This window comes from Trichosurus vulpecula, unplaced genomic scaffold (genome assembly GCF_011100635.1).
Source record: "Trichosurus vulpecula isolate mTriVul1 unplaced genomic scaffold, mTriVul1.pri scaffold_94_arrow_ctg1, whole genome shotgun sequence".
NCBI classification, from domain to species: Eukaryota; Metazoa; Chordata; class Mammalia; order Diprotodontia; family Phalangeridae; genus Trichosurus; species Trichosurus vulpecula.
In genome coordinates, this window is record NW_023494573.1 from 25,895 (window position 1) to 34,095 (window position 8,201).

The following is an 8,201-nucleotide window of genomic DNA, read 5'->3' on the forward strand; positions in this document are numbered from 1 at the left end:
GTTCAGAGCTGTCCATCTTTGCTTCCTTGTAGGTTTTCTTTTGTTCTCTGCTGTGCATTTTTTACTGTGTTCTTTTTCCCCCCTCTCTCCCCCAAGAAGGCTACAATTAAGTGCAGATACACACATATGCATAAGTACACATACATACACGCATATATACACAAACATGTCGCATATATACAGACATACATAATACACTTACATACACATACATATACTTAGAGATCTATAATCATACTCATATTTAGACATATACATTCATATGCATCTACGCAAGACTTCTCTTTCCTCTGTTTCTCTGAGAGTGGGTAACCTCTTCCTTCTTAAGTCCAAGTCTACCAACTCATCATTTCCTACACTAAAGCAATATTCCAACCTTATATACGTATTTTATTTTGGGTTTTTTTGGGGGGGAGAGGGGAAGGCAAGGCAATTGGGGTTAAGTGACTTACCCAAGGTCACACAGCTTGTAAGTGTGTCAAGTGTCTGAGGCCAGATTTGAACTCAGGTCCTCCTGACTCCAGGGCCGGTGCTCTATTCACTGCACCACCTAGCTACCTCTTTATATAGGTATTTTAAATAGTCTAAAACAATATTGATTAATATGGCTGATGTATAGTGTAGTTTCCCTATTTTTCTCTTTTGATTAAATCTGTTTTAGCTTTAACTTTGTCTGAGATCATAATTACTACTCCTGCTTTTTTCCCTAATAAATTCTACTCCTGATCTTTATTTATGTTTGTGTGTATCTCTTATTTCCCATCCCTCCTAACTCCTCTACTGTACTTCTACCCACTATCTTGCCCTCCTATTACTTAACCTGCCCCCCCCCCCAAGGATCCCTCCCTCATCCTCTTCCCACCTAACTTTTCTCTTAACCCTTTGAAATCCACTTTTCATGAACCTGAAGTGCATATTGCGTGGTGTCTTGCTTTTCTTCTTTTCTATCACAAATTCTAAGGTGGAAGGGCTACTTTCCCCAAAGGCCCTCATCATTCTCTGTCTTGGCTTTCATAGGCCTGGAAAGTATCCCCTCCCCCAGGGCAGATTGAATCCATATATCATTTTCTTAAGAGTTCCTGAGTCTCAGAGCTGGTAAGGGCCTTCTCCATAATCACAGAGATTGTCACAGGCAGGATTTGAACTCTGTTTTTTTCTGGTGCCAGTCCAGTGTTCTGGCTCCTATGCTTCCTCTCCACAGGCATCTAGCTTCTTAAACTCTATGCCACTTTTAGCCATTTATCTCTATATAATTAGGTCTGCTGGCCCTGAATCGGTGGTTCTTTCCATCTGGTTACACTGCTAGTCACTAGGTCTGGATAAACATTCAAGGGCACCCAAAGAATGCCTGAGTATGACTGCTTTGTACAAAAATGAATCTTTGTGAATTGACAAAAATCTCAAAACAACCAAAGAAAACTTTTTATTGGTATCTTTTGTTTTTACTTTACCTTCATTTGACTTTTGTATTCCATGGCTTTCTGCAGTGCCCATTCCCAGGATGGACTCACCTCCCATTGCAAGCTCCTGCCTCCTGATTGTACATTTCCAGGCTCCTGCTTGTGACCTATAGTGTTCTGACGCTAGCTTAGACCTCTCTCCAGTGACTGATATTCTTCTTGAGGTATATGGGGTGTTAAGGGAGAACTAGCACCTCTGGCGTAAGGGCCTCCTGAGCCCTTTTCAGGACTGCTCATCTACCTTTGTTGTCCGTCTGCCACCCGACTCTCACCTGGGGTTCCAAGAAGCTGTAGTATGTGCAGAGGGCACACCCCAGTAAAACCATTTTGGCAGATGGACTAAGCCAGATTGAGGGTAACTGACAGGCTGCAAACCCATCAGTGAGTTAGGTGGCTGTCTACCCTAAGCCTGTGATGACTTCCTCTGGCAGAATGGGAAGATGAGAACAATTTGTTCCAATGGCCATGAAGGCTACTTAAGCCAGTGCTGTGGAGCATTCTGGTCAGGTATCAAAGATGCCAAGGTCATCCACTGCATCCCAAGCCATCACCAGTCATTCTGACTTTTGCCCTGCCACTGGACTTTGATGACCCTGGAGGAGAGAGTGAGGCTGATGATTTTGCACAGCTCTGCCTCACTTAAATCCAATTCACATGCAAGTCAAGACATCACCAAGATGTCATTGGTTCTCTTCAAAATGAAGAACAAACAACACTCTTCCTGGACTCTTTGCTCAATGGTTAGCATACTCCCACTCTTTCGTATTTTCCCTATCCTGCTGATTCTGAGCCCTGGCATATCATTGTATGAACCCCATTCCTTATCCGCCACTACCTGCTCCTTTACTTCCATTCTACTTGACCTTTTCCTCCATGCTCCCAATGCCCCCCCTCCAGATCTACTGGCTCCTTCCACTGTGCTCTCTGGAATGCTTGCTCCATAATTAACAATCTTCTTTGTTTGGGAAGCCAAGGTACCTACCAGTGAAGGCTTGTTGAGGGCGTAAGTCATCTGGCTTGGGCTCTGTTGGCAGAGGGTTTGAGAGCCCAGCCAGGCATCTGAGGACAGGCATAATGTCACATATGTTTCCTCTATTAGACTGTGAGCTTGGGGGGCAGAGCCAAGATGACGGCTGGTAAGCAGGGACTTGCTTAAGCTCTCCCCCAAGTCCCTCCAAACACCTGTGAAAAATGGCTCTGAACAAATTCTAGAGATGCAGAACTCACGAAATAGCAGAGGGAAGCAGGTCTCCAGCCCAGGATGGCCTGGATGGTTGCTGGGAAGGGTCTATCCCACGGTGCTGGGAGTGGAGCACAGCCCAGCATGGGCTGCACCAGGACATACCAGATCAGGAGTTGGCCTGGAGCAGGACTTAGGACCATGAATCATTGAGCTGTGGCAATTACCAGACCTCTCAACCCACAAACACCAAAGACCACTGAGCAGGTTAGTGTGTAAACTGCTAGACTGGGTTAGAGAGCGGTCTGGCCACCAGCCCTGGGGGTGGCAGAGGTGGTGTGTGGTGGTAACAGCAGCAGGAAGATCCTGTGGCTGCTTCCAGAGCTCCAGTGTCAGCTGCTCCTGGAGTCCCTAGCTCACATGGTGGGAGGAATCAAGGAGGCAGACCAGAGCGGGAGTGCAGGGCCTGCTTTACCCTTCTTGGATCTGGGTTACAGTCCTGGTTGGTGTTTCTTGGGGGAGGAGGAGTGCAGCTGTGGCAGAGCTTGTGGTGTCAGTGGAGTAGAAGTAGCTCTGAAAGCAGCAGCATAGCCCCTCAAGATTGGGACAAAGCACTCTCTACTCTACAAGCAGTCATACCCCAACGAAAAACTCAAGGGTCAAGTAGGTGGCTGGGAACAGGGCCAGGGAGCGAAAAAGGACACAGACTCAGACCAAGACTCTAGAATCTTTTTTTGGTGACAAAGAAGATCAAAACATACAGCCAGAAGAAGTCAACAAAGTCAAAGAGCCTACATCAAAAGCCTCCAAGAAAAATATGAATTGGTCTGAGGCCATGGAAGAACCCAAAAAGGATTTGGAAAGCAAGTAAGAGAAGTAGAGGAAAAATTGGGAAGAGAAATGAGAGTGATGCAAGAAAAACATGAAAAACAAGTCAATGACTTGCTAAAGGAGACCCAAAAATACTGAAGAAAATAACACCTTAAAAATAGACTAACTCAAATGGCAAAAGAGCTCCAAAAAGCCAACGAGGAGAAGAATGCCTTGAAAGGCAGAATTAGCCAAATGGAAAAGGAGGTCCAAAAGACCACTGAAGAAAATATCACCTTAAAAATTAGAATGGAGCAAGTGTAAACTAGTGACTTTATGAGAGATCAAGATATTATAAAACAGAACCAAAGGAATGAAAAAATGGAAGACAATGTGAAATATTTCATTGGAAAAACCACTGAGCTGGAGAATAGATCCAGGAGAAAGAATTTAAAAATTATTGGACTACCTGGATTAAAAAAAGAGCCTAGTCATCATCTTTCTAGAAATTATCAAGGAAAACTGCCCTGATATTCTAGAGCCAGAGGGTAAAACAGAAATTGAAAGAATCCACTGATCGCCTCCTGAAAAAGATCCCAAAAAGAAAACTCCTAGGAATATTGTCACCAAACTCCAGAGCTCCCAGACCAAGGAGAAAATACTTCAAGCAGCCAGAAAGACACAATTTGAGTATTGTGGAAACACAATCAAGATAACACAAGATCTAGCAGCTTCCACATTAAGGGATCAAAGGGCTTGGAATATGATATTCTGGAGGTCAGTGGAGCTAGGATTAAAACCAAGAATCACCTACCCAGCAAAACTGAGTATAATGCTCCAAGGCAAAATATGGATTTTCAATAAAATAGAGGACTTTCAAGCTTTCTCAGTGAAAAGACCAGAGCTGAATAGAGAATTTGACTTTCAAACACAAGAATTGAGAGAAGCATGAAAAGGTAAACAAGAAAGAGAAATCATAAGGGACTTACTAAAGTTGAACTGTTATGTTTACATTCCTACATGGAAAGATGATGTGTGTGATTCACGAGACTTTCTCAGTATTAGGTAGTTGAAGGGAATATACATATAGACAGAGGGCACAGGGTGAGTTGAATATGAAGGGGCGAGATCTAAAAAAATAAAATAAAATTAAGGGGTGAGAGGAATATATTGAGAGAGGGAGAAAGGGAGAGATCGAATGGGGTAATTTATCTCACATAAACGTGGCAAGAAAAAGCAGTTCTGTTGGAAGGGAAGAGGGGGAAGGTGAGGGGGAATGAGTGAATCTTGCTCTCATTGGATTTGACCTGAGGAGTGAATAACATAAACATTCAGTAGGGTATCTTATGCCATAGGAAAGTAGGGGGAAGGGGACAAAAAGGGGGGATGATAAAAGGGAGGGCAGATAGGGGGAGAAGGTAATCAAAAACAAACAGTTTTGAAAAGGGACAGGATCAAGGGAGAAAACTGAAAAAAGGGGGACAGGACAGGATGGAGGGAAATATGGTTAGTCTTTCACAACATGAGTATTGTGGAAGTGTTTTGCATAAGGATACATGGGTGGCCTATGTTGAATTGCTTGCCTTCTTAGGGAGGGTGGGTGGGAAAGGAAGAGGGGAGAGAATTTGGAACTCAAACTTTTAAAAGAAGATGCTCAAAAAAAAGTTGTTTTTGCATGCAACTGAGAAATAAGATATATAGGGAGTGGGGCATAGAAATCTATCCTGCCCTACAAGAAAGTAAGAGGAAAGGGGATGGGGGGGGAGTGGGGTGACAGAAGGGAGGGCTGACTGGGGAATGGGGTGATCAGAATATATGCCATCTTGGAATTTGGGGGAGGGTAGAAATGGGGAGAAAATTTGTAACTCAAAATCTTGTGGAAATCAATGTTGAAAACTAAAATATTAAATAATATAAAAATTGTTAAGAGAACAAAAAAGACTGTGAGCTTTTTGGGATCAGGGACCACGTTTTGGTTTTTCTTTGTATCCCCAGTGCTCATCACAGTGCCTGACACATAGTAAGGGCTTCATAAATACCAGCTCTTTCAATATATTCCACTCCCTCTCCTACCCAGAGAGCTATCTTTTGTAATAATCAGAGATGTGAATTAGGTGAGGGTAAGGCCTACGCACTACTGAATCAACCAATTAATTAAGACCAGCTGTACTAAGTGCTTGAAAGCCAATGAGTGAAATGGAGTGATACTCCACAATATTGACTTAGGAGATTTTATGATAATTTGCTGGTTTTTCTAAAAGAACAAGCCAGCTTGAAACCCAGGGATTCTAATATCTGAACATCAAAGGGCATGCAACTGAGAAATAAGATATATAGGGAGTGGGGCATAGAAATCTATCCTGCCCTACAAGAAAGAGGAAAGGGGATGGGGGGGAGTGGGGTGATAGAAGGGAGGGCTGACTGGGGAATGGGGTGATCAGAATATATGCCATCTTGGAATTTGGGGGAGGGTAGAAATGGGGAGAAAATTCCAACCAAATTCCTTCAAAGGAATCCTTTCAAAGGGAGTACTTTGGGGGATGAGGGAGGAGATAAGCCTCAGTCTACCCCCCTCCAATGACTTTATAAATTTTAGGAGGTTTACAGGATTTTAGACTTCCCACCCCCCACTCTAGCAGTATCCCCTGAACTGGGAGCTGGGGACAAACTAGATACAATGCCCATCTGGCCTCAGACACTTACTAGCTGTGTGACCCTGGGCAAGTCACTTAACCCCTATTGCCTCCAAAAAAAAAAGAAAAAAAAACTAGATACAGCGAGGAAAAACAACAGAAGGCCTTTATAAGAAGCCCACAAGAAAAGTATGCCATTCCTAGGGCCAACCTCTTCAGGACTCCAGCAAAGGGATGTCAAAGATGTGAGTTACCCGCTTTGCCTCTTGTAATTGCATTTTCCTCTGGATCTTCTAGGTATTGATAGGAGATCGTGCCACAGACTTTGAGGGCAATACTTTGTATCTGTTGTTACTATACCACCTTATTACAAAGCACTTTTCTAAAAGCTAATTATCTAGCTGACTAATTCAAATCAACTGATAATCACAAGGGAAACACCTTGGTGAGGCTTTCTGATATTTGGCATTAGAAAGACATCACCACCCTTCTGGGATCAGAACTGCAGGTGCAACTGGGAATTGGAAGAGGAGCTCCCAACTGTATACATGACATACAGATGAATAAATTGAAGTCCAGACCTAAAGTGACTTGGCTGGTGACATATAGCCAATAAGCATCTAAGGCAGGATTTGAATCCAGATCTACCTGGATCCAGGTCCAGCTTCTCTCCATGATGCGGCACTGTTATATTGTTTTGCTTGTTCTAAAGATACTTTCTGTGCAGGAAGGGAGGCTGAGAATGAGCACAGAGATTTAAATTGGCCCAAGGTACTCAATGCCCTGGAGGAGTGAAAAGAACTGTAACACTGTCAGCTTGAGGAGAGCAGCAAAGCAGAGCTAGGGATAATAGCGGGAGGAAGGGCTCAGGATGTCTGCTGGGATTGGAAGCCTTCTCCTGTCCCCCCCCCCAATTCGAGTGCCTTCCTTCTTTTAACTATTTCCTTTTTGTCCTGTACAGAGCTTGTTTAGATGGATTCGTTTGTATTCTGTCCCCTCCATGAGACTGTGAGTTCCTCAAAGGCAGAGATTATCTTTTACCTTTTTTTTTTGCATCCCTCACACTTAGCACAGAGCCTGGCATACACTAGGCACTTAATAAATGCTTACTGAATGATGGGTTATTGGACAGCTGCACATGGAACAGCAACTAGAGGTGAGCTCAGGAAGTCAGCCACGCCATGCACGGAGCTCACAGTACAATGGAACCCATGGCAAGCCAGCCAAACTGGCCTTCTCTTAGACACTCACACTCATCACCTTGCCTTGCATTGGGCCTTCCTTGGAATGGACTCTCTTCTCACCTCTGTTTCATGGAAACCTTCTCTTCTGTCAAGCACCATCTTCTACACAAAACTTATCCTGACCCCCACAATAGTGTGTTTTTTCTGTATACATCCATATTTTATTTGGCTCTATCCATTCATTCATTCTATCTGTACATATGGTCCCCCTCCATAGAATGGCAGGTCCTTTGGGGCAGGGACTCTTTCATGCTTTGTTTTTGCAGATGACTAATAAATGCGTGATTGATTGCTTTGTGCCAGAGAAGAATGTCACAGGATGCATTTGGCTCAAGGGTTAATCAGAGCTCATCTGAGTGATTTTCAAATAATTTGGGGGCACAGGCAGCATCTCACAGGACTCAGAGCAGAGAATTTTGGTGCTCATTTTCTCACAAGAGAAAGGTGGATCCTTCAAGCTGTAGGCTAGCAGTCAGAAAGCTGAGGATTTCCAAAGACATAGTTTGTAGCCACTTAGAACAGGAAGCTAGGTGATCATTTAGAAACATTATGACTTCGTGATGAATGAATCATTTCGCATCCACCTCCTTTCCTGGGAGGAGAGTAGACATTAACTGAAAACTAGTCTGGGTAAATTATGTCAGTGAATTCAACTTCCTGAGCTTTGATTTCTTCTGTGGAATAGAGGGGTTTCACCAGCTGGCCTCTGAGGTCGTTTCCAGCCTTAAATCTAAAATCCTCTGTGTGTGTGTGTGTGTGTGTGTGAGAGAGAGAGAGAGAGAGAGAGAGAGAGACCCTGGGTGAGTCCCTTCAAGCTCTGCAGTGCTGTTTCTATGGGTTTTTCTGTTCAGTCTTAGCCTTTGCTTTCACGGGG